Source organism: Pteronotus mesoamericanus, unplaced genomic scaffold (genome assembly GCF_021234165.1).
Source record: "Pteronotus mesoamericanus isolate MK-2021 breed Mesoamerican mustached bat unplaced genomic scaffold, CSHL_Meso_final scaffold_54, whole genome shotgun sequence".
Taxonomy (NCBI): Eukaryota; Metazoa; Chordata; class Mammalia; order Chiroptera; family Mormoopidae; genus Pteronotus; species Pteronotus mesoamericanus.
Genome location: NW_026555321.1, coordinates 29741532 through 29756548, shown reverse-complemented (window position 1 = coordinate 29756548; position 15017 = coordinate 29741532). Strand labels below are relative to the sequence as shown.

Genomic DNA, 15017 nt, shown 5'->3' with positions numbered 1-15017 from the left:
CTGTAAACATATACAGATTTAAGACAAATACAATGATGATTCTGTAAATTTTTTTAAAATTTTTATTTGATTTTAGAGCAAGGGAGGGAGGGAAGGAGGGAGGGGAGAAATTGATTTTGTTGTTCCATTTATTTGTAAATTCATTGGTTGCTTCTTATATGTGCCCTGACCTGAGACTGAACCCATTCCCTTGGTGTATCCAGATGATGCTCTAACCAACTTAACTACCCAGCCAGAGTGCTCCATAAATTTAAGCCATTCTTTTTTATCCTCATTCCAAAAAATTTTCCCCCAGAGTTGGTAATACAGATTAGATAAAATAAAACCTCCATGCAATTGGAAGACTGCTGAACTACAAACCATGACTCACTAATTCTGAATATTAATCAATTCAAAAGAATTCCTATACATCAAAATAATCTGGGCACTGCCCTCCAGTTAAAATTCTGTTGTAATATTATCTACCTGCCCTGAGTTTCTACTTTGTTTGCAAGCAAAGAGGAAGAACTAGGAGCAAGAGCTTTAAAAGTCTACATCTGGCATAAATGACCTGAATACACTAAGATGTCTGTATTTTTAAATAGCATTTTACTTACTGACACCTAAACTTAAGACTTACGGGGCGGGGTGGGTGGAGGTGGAAGAGGATATAAGGGGGACAAATGTTAACAGAAAAAATACAATAAAATAAACTTTTTTTAAAGATTTCATTTATTTATTTTTAGAGGGGAAGGCAGGGAGGAGAGAGAAACATCAATGTGTAGGTGCCTCTGGAGAGCCCCCTACTGGGTGGGGACCTGGCCCACAACCCAGGCATGTGCCCTAGACTGGGAATCTAACCAGCAACCCTTTGGTTCACAGGCAGGCACTCAATCCACTGAACTACACCAGCCAGGGCAAAAATAAGCTATTTTTAAAATGACTTGTATTTCTTTCTCCTCTACTTGGCATGCTTTATAACACGTGAGGATTAAATAATATATGGGAAGCACACAGTGTTAGCCTGAGATAGAAAATGCTACCTATTATCATCATTTGTTATACAATCAGTAATGGTTCTAATCAGAAACTCTTCTACATGGCCCTTAAACCTCCAGCCTAGGTTTTTCTAAGTTCAAAGCCTAAAAAGCTCTTAACCGTTGCACCACTGCATTCCAAAACTTAAGCTCCAGGTTCCAAAGTACAGATCAACTATGGAAGACCTCGTTTACTTCTCACATTACTCGGGGGAGTAAGACTGGCACAATCTTATTCATTTGGTCTTTGCAAACTGTCTCCATATTCCCAGAGATCCTCTAAAGAGCCTGTGTGGGGCAATCTAAATGCTTTACCCGTAAGTGTAAGTCTATAATTTGGAACCTATGATTGACATCAACACACTCCTAAATTGCCTAAAATTAACCAAAGCAACTTTTTGGAAAATACCTCTCTCTCTCTGGATCAATCATTTCTTCAAAAAGAAATATTTCCATAGGAGAAATAAGACAAGATTCAATATCAAAGATAAGAGAAATTTAACCAAATGCCATGTACAGCTCTCTGTTTCTTTCTCTTTAAAATAGGATCATAATGTATGTGGCTACATCACCAGGTTATTGGTAAGAATTTTTTAAGAAAAAAGTCTTTAGCCCTGGCTGTGACTCAGTTGATGGAGTGCCGGCCTGCAAACCAAGAGATTGTGGGTTCGACTCTCAGTCCGGGCACATGCCTATCAATGTATCTCTCAGGCATTGTTGTTTCTCTCCCTCTCTTTCTCCCTCCCTCCCTCCCCACCCCCTTTAAAAATAAATTTAAAAAGAAAAAAAATCTTTAAAAGATATTGGCAAGTAATCAATAAAGATGAGCTATTTTCTTTAAGGACCACTTTTTTTTTAACTGTTTCTTTAAATGAAAGAATCACACTCAACTGTAAGTGATGGTCACACTGTAAGGCTTATGAAAATTGAGAATGATGAAAGAATAGAGTCATTTTCTTCAACTGCAATTAAAATCTCATAAGATCATATATTCAGTATGAGAAATCATGGTTAAAACTGCCTGCCCTATTAAAAAACAGTTGTGGGCCCTGACTGGTATGGTTCAGTGGGCTGGGCATCATCCCACAAACCAAAGGGGCGCCAGTTTTATTTCCAGTCAGGGCCCATGTGTGGGTTGCAGGTCAGGTCCCTGGCTTGGGGCATGCAAAAGTCAACTGATGGTTGTTTCACACATCAATGTTTCTCTCCCTCTCTTTCTCCCTCCCTTCCCTCTTTCTAAAAATAAATAAATAAAATCTTTTTTAAAAAACAGTTTTGGGGGGCAGAGCAAAATCATGGTTGAATACTAAAATTTGAATGCGCTTTTCATGCAACTTCACTATTTCTCCTTTAAGCTCATTCCTTTCTTCAGTCCAGCTTTGGTCCATCTGAAAGACTGGATAATCAGTTTTTCAAGATTACCCCAATATCCTTTAGGAAATAAGTGCTTTGTTCAGTCTTCCCCCTCCCCTCCATTCTATTGGTCACACAACACGGAGGGGGAAAAAATCACTCACTCGCATGAAAAGTTTCTGCTGAAGAGACATACTCAAACACTTAAAAATCAAATGTCATCTCATCCAAGCTATGAAACAATAATATGTCCAGTTTGGAAACGGATTAGGCTACAATTACCCAATCAGTTCAAAGGGGCACTCTGATGTACTGCAAGGTGGTGTGTATGTGTCAATATTTTGAGTTGCCTCACTCCTCTTTCTCAATTTCTGACCACAAACTGGTAACTTCATCAGATGACTTGCCAGCATAAACGCACATGAAGAAATGTGACACCCTACCCTTCTAAAAATTAACAAGCAGGGGCTGCCTAAGCTTTGAAAAATGTTGTTTAAAAAGGTAATCAATTTAAAAATACAAGTTAAAAATCAACTAGCTCAAAACAATTATGTTAAAACAATGTTTCCACAATGACAGACGTCTGTAGCCAATTTCATTTTTAACTTTTGCCACAAATTAGTTTTTCATTACTTTCATTTTAAGTCACTTGGAACTTCTTTAACTCAAGTTTTGCTTTTCATCTCCAAATCAGTCACTGTTTTACAGAGAATGAAAGTAGAGAAAAAGTCTAGAATGAAACAAATCTAATGATGAAGAAAAGTATAGCTGTTTTTACTTTTTACACAACTTCGTTTTCCTTTTATTTTAAATCTTCAAATTTAATGATTTTATAAACACACCCATTATAAATAACAACCAGTCCCTATCCTAAGTTCCCTCTAAAACTTTTGCCCTGCTTTTTTTTTCCTATAGCACCTAAATGATATATAAATTAGTGAGTTTTTTAATCCCTCCTTTGCCTTACCCTTCCCTTTCTTCTCCCATCTAACCCCACCAAGTAACCTATATTAACAACCTGATATTATTCTTTGGTGATTTTTCTCCATGCTTATAATCCCATACAAATGTCATATATACATATAAAGTTTTTACTGGTAATTTATATTTCCCAATCTACTTATCTTTAAAAAGATATGTTGGCTGATTACAAAATACACGTTGGGAGGGTCAAGAGGGTTGGAAAATACAAAAATAAATAACCTATAGATTGCTCCCACCAACATTTGTGTACATATGAATGTAGTCTTTTTTAGGCGCGCACATGCACGCGCACACACACACACTTACAAATATTTCTTTATACAAATGGGATCTTCTTATTTTTTTGTCCCCTTTGTCATTTAATACATCTTATCATCCAGGATTATTTAAAATCATCTTTCAATAGTTGACTGAATATATTTTAGATTAAAAAGGCATAAGGGTATAAAAAGAGGTGGTTAATTACAAAAACTATGTATGAGCTTATCAAAAGAGATGAGTCATTGTGTTATTAATTTTTCTTTGAAGAACATTATATACAAATATATTTATAAGGGAGAGAAAGGCCATCAGATGCAAATATAGCCAACTTCTAAGCTACTGGTTTGCCTATTAGATTAATTAGCAAAAAGAAAAAAGCCTAGGGCCACTTCATATCTATTAGGACAGTATTATCAAAAAAATGAAAAATAACAAGTGTTGGCAAGGATAAGGAGAAACTGTAACCTTCATGCATTGCTGCCGGGGATGTATAATGGTACAGTTGCTGTGAAAACAATTTGGCAGCTCCTCAAAAGGTTAAACAGAACTACCATATGATCCAGCAATTCCACTCCTAGACATATACTCAAAAGAAAGCAGAAACTAAAAAGATACTTGTAAACCAATGTTCACAGCAGTATTATTCACAACAGCCAAAAGGTGGATGATGAATCCATCAACAGATAAAACAATAAACAAAGTATTATACACGGAGGATTATTTAATCATAAAAACATATGAGAACTAAATGATAATGGAAAAAAATAAAGATTAAATCCAAAAAAAAAGAAATTCTGACACATGATACAATATGACCCTTGAAAACACATAAAGTGAAATACACCAGCCATAAAATTATAAACTGTTATCCCCCTTATATGAGGTACTTGGGATAGGTAAATTCATAAAAGAATGCAGGAAAGTTTACCAGGGGATAAGAGACATGGGGAGTCATTGTTTAATAGGTACAGGGTTCAGTTTGGGATGTCAAAGAAGTTCTAGAGGCAGTGGTGATGGTTGCACAGTGTTGTGAATGTACTTAATGCCACTGAATATAAATACGGTTAATATTTTACCGCCCCACCACCACCACCAAAAAAAGCTAGTCATGAAGATCATGATCTCTACTCTCACAAGTCACATTCCCATTCTAATTCCAGTCCAGAATAAAGTCAAGGAAGGTAGAAGAGGGTCATTTATCCCCTCATTCTCTCTGGTTAAAATGTTCTTCCATTTATAAAGCTTACGAATGCAGAAAGAGCGAGCCAGCAGCTAGGGCCAATGAGTGAGAGAGCTGCTAAAACAGGCAAATGCCCCTAGAGGCTGGCAGTGAAAACCCAGAGCACTCTACAGATAATGCCCAATAGAGGGGGGAAGCTAAATAAGCAAGGTAACTCTTTCAAGAAATGTCCTAGGTTACAAAGTTCCAAGTATGAGTTTGGTAAGTATGTCCTCTTAATTGTAAGCATTTGTGTGCATGATGGGCCATAGGAAGGCGCTAAATCCGCAGGTGATACATCTCTGACTCTGCACTCACTCAATTAATGCTTGTTATATAATCAAGACGAAGTTTTAAGAACTGAAGATTTACAAACAAAAGACATGCCCCACCTTTAAGGAGCTTAAGTGTAGCCAGACATATAAGACATCTATACAAAAATTTCAATTCAATAAACATTACTTAGCTCCTTACATTCAACAAATTGAGCTGCGATCAGGTGCTAGCCACTGTGCTAAACTCTAGGTATTCAAAGGTGACTAAGATACAGTCCTATAAGAAGAGAGATGTAAACTAATACTTTAACAAAATATGTATCACAATAAATACATACAATGTCTACAGTGCAAAGTACCAAAAAAGTACTTACACAAACCATTTAAGTTTAAATAAAAGGTATCAGAGAACCTACTCTTAAGGGTTGGAATTTAGATTCAACACTTTCAAAGCGCACAGGCCTGTCCCTCAGCCTCTTAAAGCAGCGGTTCCCAGCCTTTTTGGCACCAGGGGACGCTTTTTCGCTTTTTTCCATGGAAGGAGAAGGGAAGGGGGGAAAAAAGGCAGAGCTCAAGTGAAGAAGTGAAGCTTGCTGCCTCTCACCTCCAGCTGGGGGTGAGGGGGGAATGGAGACAGAAGGTGGAGCTCAGGCTAACCTTGGTGATGCAGTTCCTAACAGGCCATAGGCTGGTACCAGTCCGTGGCCAGGGAACTGGGGACCCTTATCTTAAAGGTTTTTTAAATATATTTTATTGGTTATGCTATTACAGTTGTTTCAATTTTTTCCTCCTTTGCTCCCCTCTGCCCGGTACCCTCCTTCCCTCCCGCATTCCCTCCCCCTTAGTTCACGTGCATGGGTCATCCAAGTAAGTTCTTTGGCTACTCCATTTCCTATACTATTCTTTACATCTCCCTATTTTGTACCTACCAATTATGCTTCTTAGTCCCTGCACCTTTCCCCCCAACTTTCCCCCTTCCCTCTCCCAGCTGATGATACCCCTAAAAATGATCTCCATATCTATGATTCTGATGCTGTTCTGGTTGTTTGCTTAGTTTTTTTAGATTCAGTTGTTGATAGTTGTAAATTTGTTACCATTTTAATGTTCCTAGTTTTGATTTTCTTTTTCTTAAAATAAGTCCCTTTAACATTTCATGTAATAATGGCTTGGTGATGATGAACTCCTGAAGCTTTACCTTATCTGAGAAACACTTTATCTGCCCTTCATTTCTAAATGATAGTTTTGCTGGATAGACTAATCTAGGTTGTAGGACCTTGCCTTTCATGACTTTGAATACTTATTGCCAGCCCCTTCTTGCCTGCAAAGTTTCTTTTGAGAAATCAGGTGTCAGTCACAGGGGAACTCCTTTGTAAGTAACTCTCTGCTGTTATCTTGCTGCTTTTAAGATTCTCTCTTTATCTTTAACCTTTGGCATTTTATTTATGATGTGTTGTGGTGTGGTCCTCTTCAGGTCCAATTTGTTTGGGACCCTCTGTGCTTCCTAGACTTGTATGTCTATTTCCTTCCCCAAATTAGGGAATTTTTCTTTCATTTTTTCAAATAAGTTTTCAATTTCTTACTCTTTCTCTTCTCCTTCTGGCATCCCTCATTCAGACATTGGCATGTTTGGAGATGTTCCAGAGGGTCCTTATATTATCCTCGTGTTTTGTTTTGTTTTTTTTTTTTGAATTCTTGTCTCTTCTTGATGTTCTAGTTGAATGCTTATTTCATCCTTATGTTCCAAACCATTAATTTGAATCCTGGCTTCCTCCCTTCCACTGATGGTTCCCTGGAGTTTTTCTTTATTTCACTTAGTGTAATCTTCATTTCTTTTTTTATGTTGTTGTCATACTCAATGAATTCTTTGAGCACCCTGTTCACCAATGTTTTAAAATCTGCATCTAATAGGTTGGTTATCTCCATTTCATTTAGTTCTTTTTCTGGGGTTTTGTTCTGCTCTTTCACTTGGGTCATATTTGTCTCCTAAATTTGGCAGCCTCCCTGTGTTTGTTTCTGTGTTAGGCAGAGTTGCTTTGACTCACTGTCTTAGTAATGTGGTTGTAGAAAGGCACCTAAAAATTGTATGGGGTGGAACCTTCACTACTTTGTGTCTCTGTGTGGGGAGGGTTCAGAGAGGGACCAATGCTGCTGCCTAGCTTCTAGAGGTTTGTCAGGCACCTGCCCTGTTTCCAGGCACTTTACCCACTCCTTCTATATGACTGGCCCCCTTCCAGCTACTGCCTTGGTGGTGAATCCCAGAGTGGGTGGGTTTGCATAGGTTCTAAGCCCAAGAACGCCCTTTAAACAGAGTCTCCTGAAAATCCGGTGGTTTCTGCTGCCACCCCAACCCCCACTGGTTTTTACAACTAGAAGTTATGGAGATTTATCTTCCCAGCACTGGACCCTGAGCTGTGCAGTCTGGCCTGGGGCTGGGACCACTTGCTCCCAAGGTATCCCTCCCTATTTTTATCTACCACTCATGAATGTGGGACCACTCGTGAATGTGAGACCACCCATTCAGTCACTGCAATGCCTCTCTCCACAACTCCACCCCTCCTGCCCATCTGGATGAATGTGACTTCTTTAAATCCTTGATTGTTGGACTTCTATATAGCTTGCTTTTCTGACAGTTCTGGGTGTTATTTGTTTTGAGATCTAGTTGTAATTCTTTCTATGGTTGTCTGAGGAGGCAAAGCATGTCTACCTATGCCTCAATCTTGACTGAAAGTCCAGAAAGTTTTTTCACAAATATCCATAAAGAGTTGCACATTGAATTAGAAGCATTAATTTGAATTTATAATCTAATGGAATGGTAAACTCACAAATGATTACATGATAAAGGCCATAAAAAAATAAATGCTAAGGTTTTAAAACAGGGCTCAAGGAAATAACAACTGAGAAAAGAAAACGACCAGGAAATGGTATTTAGAAGATAGGTGTTCAAAATGGCTTCTAAAAGAAGAACAGATAAAAGTGAGAAAATAGTGCCAATCTCTCTTCATTAGATAAAGTCATTTAAGGCAGGAACTTGGCTTTATTCACCCTGCACCAAGCACAGTAGCCTGCATTTTTCTTTAGCACTACATAAGTGCTAAAAAATGGTTTCTGAATTCTAATAAAGATAATATGAGGAATCCATGTTAGCAAGACATAGACGCAAGACTCTATGCTTAGTATGATAAGCAACAAAGGAGACTCTTAGAAGATTTGCACAAAAAAGTAAGGCCATAACATCTACATTTCAATATTCTTGTATCATCATATAAAAGATACATAAGATTACCCCATAACATATTTTGCTCCATGAAAGAAAGCTGGGTAACTGGGGAACAAAAAGGAAAGTAGCATTACTCTGCACAGCATAACTTCCTGTATCTTTGTAATTTTGTTTGCATGTGACTTTATTATCTATTAAAAAATAATTATAATTTAATTTTTTTAATATGCACATTAAGAAAGGAACTCTGGCTGTAATACGGATAATGCACTGGTATAGGAAGAAGTAAGAAAAAGGAGTTTAGTTCAGAGGTTCTAAGAGTCAAGACAAATAGTAATAAAAGGCTGAACTAATCTGAAGTAGAAAGTAGTTGAAAGCTCAGAAACATAGTTCTCATTGTAATCTGACAGTGACTGAATGTTTGGAGTGATGAAAGGGCCAAACCCTGAACTGAACTGATTTTTTATTAAATATATTTTTCTATTTTAAAAGCAATATATTCAAAGAATATGGAAAGTATAAGAGGAAAATTATCCTTATGTCTACTGTTTAACAACTGTTAACATCTACATGTATTTTTTCCCCATGTGTAAGATTTAAAATTTTTTAACAGTTTAAGATACAATTCACATACCATACAAATCACACATTTAATGTTCAATTCAATGGTTTTTATTATATTCACAGAATTTTGCACCCATCTCCACAATTTCAGAACACCTGCATCACCACAAAAAGAAACCCCAATCATAGTCACTGCCATTCCCCACTCCCTCCAGCCCCTGGCAACTACTAATACACTGTCTGTCTCTGTAAATTTGCCTATTCTGGGCATTTCACAAAAACAGAATCATACAATATGCAGTCTTTTCTGACCGGATTCTTTCATTTAACATAATGTTTGTAAGATTTACACATGTTGGAGAATATATCAGTACATCATTTATTTTTATTATTCAATAATATTCCACTGTACTGTTTTTATATACAATGTGATTATTTCAGATACATAATTTTGTGTTCAGCATTTTTGATGGCATAAATGTTTCATCTATGCCATATTTAATGAAAAGCATAGTGCCCCATCAAGTGGGTATACCACAGTTTATGTAATCTTATTATTGCTGAACATTTGAATTCTTTCCAGTTTTTTCTATTGTAAGCAAACTTTGTTAAATCGTATGGGACCTCCTTGCTGAATGATCTATCTGGAGAAATGCCTCTCCCAGAAACTCAGCTTCCTAATGAGACTTGCCACCAAGAACAAGAGTCATGTTCTTCCAAGGAAAACTCAAAATTTCACCTATCCCAAGTCTAGGTAAAGGGTGGATGTTAAAAGCTATCTGAGGCAGAAAAGGATGTCTCCAAAATACCCATTTTAAGAACGAAAACTCTTAATTTTAAAGATACACAAGTATAGTTAAACATTAACTAGCCTAACTCTTCCATCAGAAATGTACATGGATAGAGAAAGGTAAACACTTTGTCCAAATGTGATGCCTAGTATTAAGTAGCTTCAGAGAAAGTAGAAAACTTTTTTCTCTTCATAGCAGGTTGAAATGAAATAAATAGGAAAAAAATCTTAAGTAAAACAGTAAAGATATACTTACTCCTCTACTAAATGACAGTAAATGAAATCCAACAAGTAGAAAGAGGAGTAAGTGACATTAGTCCACAAGGTCCTTGGAAGCAATCAGACATATTGGGGTTTTACTGCCACTGATTGTCACTGCCTGTTACTTCCCATTCATTAACCAAAAATGTAAACAATCTCTAAAACCCAAACTAGTTTTAGGATTATTAATCCCCACCCAGTAAAATCCCTTAGAATCTGGTCTAAAAATAAAACTATGTGTCAAGTGTTCCTCAAGAAAAACTATGTACACTGATTGGAATGTGAAGCAATTAATACACTTTGTGAGTGATTTGCCAAAGAGAGTTCAGATAGTCTGGGCCAAAACCAGTAACAAAGAAACAACACCCACTTGACATTTTCCTTGGGTAAATTGAGATCCTAGAAGTAATTTTAGAAGAAAGGCTAACTAACATCTGAAGTTAACTACTAAAATCACTGAGATCTATACAAGTATTCCAGGAGAAATGAAGGAACAGATGACTCAACCACTTTAAAATTAAAGATGAAAACCTGAATACATAATTAAGGAATTTTTACTCACAGCTTTAGGGGTAGAATAAAACACCCAACCTTTATAGACAGACAAGGCAGTTTAGCCCTATACATGAAACACTAACTGAATTTAACACAAATATCTAGTATTAACCTAGTGTCTGTTTGTTAAATAGGAATTTTTATCCATCCAGACACATACATGAATACACATACACAAAATAAGGCAGCATAAATCCTATAAACCCATCTTAAATGAGCCCAGTGTTCCTTGATTTCCAATTAACTTAGTCAAGGTGAGCAATTTTCCAACTACAGTCATTTGTTTTGAAAAAATTAGACTTCCATGAGCTGCACAATTTAAAAAACAAAAAACCTTTTCAAGTCAAAGCATAATTTTGTGGTTTCATAAACCCCCTACTGTCACATTAGTCCACTGCCTTTCAAAGGCAATATTTAAAATTCTCTTTTGCAAGTCAACATTAAGGCATGCTGTTTGGCTAACAAGCTCCTCCCAAGTCCAGGATTATTATGTATGGCCTATTATGTTCCTAACATACAAACAAAAGCACTCTCTCATGTAACATTTTTCTATTTTTAGGCAGTAAATTACCAGCAAAGTTTTTCTGAAACTAAAATGTAATAGAATCATACATCTAACAGACTACTTGAAATAGTAATTTGAAGTTATTAGTTATATTTTCCATTTAATAAGTAATCTAGTGCTTCTGGAAAAGTCAAATTTAACTTGCAAGAAGTTGTTTAATCTTCAGAGCAAACTACCTACTGTGGATTTCACAAATGGACTGTTTTAAACTAAAAGGAACTAGTTTCAAAGCTGCTGTAACACTTGATGTTTAATCATTCTGTTTCATCTTTTAGATACTTTTCATCATAAATGACCAGCTTAATCTGCTTCTAGTGTTTCCTTCTGCTAAACCAAATCCCATAAAATGTTTTAAATTACTTCACTCGAGCCTTATACTCTGAAAGCATACATTTTTTTCAACTATTGACAAGAGTTTAACAAAACTAAGCAACCCCACTACAATTTATAATCGTAAATACCACATACCTAAAAGATAAGCTTTTATAACAAAACCAGTAACAAGTTTATTTTCCCAAGTATCCAGTGTTCAACTGGGTCAAATATTTGTTGAATTTAAACAGCTTAGTCCTTGAAGTAGTAAGAGTGGAAACAAGCCAAAAGAATCTTTTTTTAATTAAATTTATGGGGGCAATATTGATTAATAATATGTTTCAGGTGTACAATTTTATAATACACAATCTGTATATTCCACTGTGTGCTCACCACCCAAAGTCTAGTCTCCTTCCATCACCATCAAAAGAATTTTAATACTCTTCAGTAGTATATAAGCATCACAACCTAAGAAAGATTTAGGAACTGTTAGCTGAAGTCTGTTAATATGATAACAATCATCACTTTCGCATAGCATTATTCACAGTACAGCTATTTGGGGGAAATCATGTTCATAGAGCTAAAGACTTTATAACTGAATTGGAATCCATGGAATCAATCCAAAGAAATAGTTTACTATATAAAACACATTTACTAAACTAAAAATACCCACTTTTCATTCTACACTTTTTCAGATGTTTTATATAATCTGCCAATTCCTATATGACTGAGGAGTATGGTTTTTTATTGTCAACAGCCATTTAAAATGTAGTGAGTACAGGGTACTACATTTATAAAGTCGACAGTTTTGTGAGCAAGTATAACTTTAGAACAGCAATTTTCAACCTTATTATCTCTTAGCACACACAAACTAATTACTAAAATTCTGCAGCACTTCAAAAACTGTGTTTTGGCTGATCTGACAAAAATAGGTACCATTTTGATTAATTCACACCTGACAGCTACTGTTGTGTAGGCTGTGGTCATTTTTTGTATTTAACAATCTAAGGAACAGTGCCCCTGATTAAACAGTCAGCCACTGCACATTTTAAAAATTCTTGCAGCACATGCAGCACACCAGTTGAAAATCACTGTTTTAGAAGAATGTTATACAAGAATCCCTAGGAATATGAGTTCAGTTTATTCACTGTGTAAAGCACTTATGAAGAACAACTCCCTGACTAGGTAACTCAGTTGTCCCACCCAATATGCCAGGGTTGTGGTTGGATCCCCTTTCAGGGCACATACAAGAATCAACCAATGAGTCCTGGCTCCTCTGGCTCAGTGGACTGAGCGCCAGCCTGTGAACCAAAGGGCCACTGGTTCCATTCCCAGACAGGGGACATGCCTGGGTTGTGGGCCAGATCCCCAGTTGGGGGGAACCACACGCAACCACTCATTGATGTTTCTCTCCCTCTTTCTCCTTCCCTTCCCCTTTCTCTAAAAATAAATAAAATATTTTTTTAAGAAGAATCAACTAATGAATGTATAGATAAGTGGAACAACAAATCGGTGAACAAGAATGGATGTCTCCCTTGCCCCGCCTCCATCTCCCTCTCTTCCTCTCTCTAAAAATAAATAACTTTTTAAATGTTCTTAACTGGGTTAAACAAAATATATCTTTTCAATTACTATCACCCTCAACATCAGCAAGAGAAAGAGAAATTATCAGCAAGAAAAAAATAAGCAAAACTCACTTAAAATAATCCAAGTTAAATAAAATAGTTCACTGTCTTCAACAAAAAGATCCTTTACAATCTAGGCTTTTCTTGTAGACCCACTTCTCTCACCCACTCTCTCCCAGCACCCCAGACTATTGATTTGCTCCTCCCCAAACTCATCTCAACTCCAGCATGTCTCTGTGCCTTTGTACCAGCCGTCCCCTCACTTGGGAATGCTCTCCCCTCCTCACCTGGTGAGCACTTACCAGTTCAAACTCGTGAAAAGTCCCCTCCACTGGACAAGCTTCCTCAGCTCCCCCAAGGAAAAACTAGTTTCAAATTCCCACACCACTTGGTAAGCCCGTCCCTATCACAGCGCATTGTTTTCACGCCTTGGGTGGGAACGGAGGGCAGACTCCCTCCGCTCAGCCCACAAAGGACAAGGCAAGCAGAAATGCTCCATGAACGTGCGCTGAATTCATCCCTACATCCTCTTAGTGATCCTCTAGAACCCGGTCACGTCTCAAGGAGACACAGGAGATCCTATCATTCCTCCCACCAGAGAATGAATACCAGAGGGCACACCCAGAGCCCTGGAAAGAGAACAATGAATGAACACAGCCGCCTCGCCTCTCCTGAGGTCCAAACTCCTCTCTCTGGGCATCGCCTAGCGCTGCAGAGCCTCTGCAGCTGCAGAACCGAGGCGTCCTGGCGGCTCTCACTCCACACAAAAGACAGCCCCGGCTCTTCATTCCAACGCATCCCGAGGCCAATCGTCGGCATAAGCATCCCAAAGCTTTCACTGGTAACCCAGAGTCCTGAACACCAAAGCGAGGTCCCTATGCCTTTGTGGTGGGGCACTGACCCATAGCCTCCTCTTGTCCCAGACTGCTTTCGTCTTCCCTAAAAAGGGTATCACTTGCGTGAAGGGCCTCGAGAGAAGATGCAAGCCCGTGTCCTCCACTACTGGTCAGAAAGAAAAGGAATTAGTCCATCTAAGTGACAACACAATACGGTGCAGCTCTGGGCAGATTTTCCCACTACGAAAATTATGAGGAATGTGCACCGGGTACAGGGGTGGTGCTGGCACGTTTCCCCAAAATACTAGGAAATTAGAGTGGAGATGCGGGGAACTCGGCTCGCCGGCCATGACACCGGGCCCGGGGCCCGTCTGCCACCGCCACCCGGGGTGACAGCGGGCTGGCTCGGGCCCTCCACCTACCAATTCGGGAGCCACTCCGTCAGCACCGCCTAGTCCGGGCTGCCAGGGAACCGGCCCCTTCAGCCCCGCCACCGGGCTTCCCCGGCATCGAGGCCGAGGCCCTGCAGCCTACCTGAAGGAGCCGGGCCGCCTCCGTGTCCCGTCGTCAGGCGGCGGCGTCTGGCCCGCTCCTCCTCCCCGCGGCGGGTGAGGGAGCGGGAGGCGGTCACATTCGGCGAGTCCCCAGCCCAGGGGACGGGGCCCCGGGCAGCCCCCGCATTGCCGCACTTGCGCTCCGCGCCTCAGGGCACACGCCCCAAAGCCCGGCCAGCTGGCCCTCTCTGGGGCCCAAGGAGAACGGCAAGGAACCCTTTCCGTCTCACGCTCGCCCTCGTCTTACTCCCGCCATCTAAAATGGCGGCCTCAGCGCCGGTGATGAAGAAATTCTCAGGGCGCCCTGGCTAGGGAGCCCTCGGCTCGGTGCTCCTCCTCCCGACCTGCGATGCTGGCTCTCTGCTTCTGCGCGAGTCCGCCTGGCACCCGACTTCAAACTTGGCTCAGGCATCTATCGCTCTGGCCTGAACTCAGGGCCCGCCTCCCGGGGAAGGGGCGTGGCTTCACCGTCGAGCTGGTCGCCATTTCAGAGAGGTGGAGGCTGCAGGGCGTATACTAGACCGGCGCTGGGCTGAGGCAATCGGCAGTTGAGGAGGGCCGCAGATTCGCTGCCGCCAGGGGATCTGAGGCCTACAAAGGGGAGGAGGGTCACCCTGGCATCACAAGGCC

General features: G+C 39.5%; 1 protein-coding gene across 3 annotated transcripts in view; it reads right to left on the bottom strand.

The window, feature by feature from the left end:
* Window positions 1-14752, bottom strand: part of RAF1 (Raf-1 proto-oncogene, serine/threonine kinase) — a 73520-nt gene extending 58768 nt beyond the window's left edge. Inside the window, exon 1 of one of the 3 annotated variants that reach the window (XM_054595802.1) lies at window positions 14368-14752. The gene's annotated coding sequence lies outside the window, so the exon portion shown is untranslated. Of the gene's footprint in view, window positions 1-14255 lie in introns of all 3 variants that reach the window. The other 2 variants (XM_054595805.1, XM_054595804.1) reach the window with 2 other exon arrangements.
* Window positions 14753-15017: the final 265 nt, after the last annotated feature.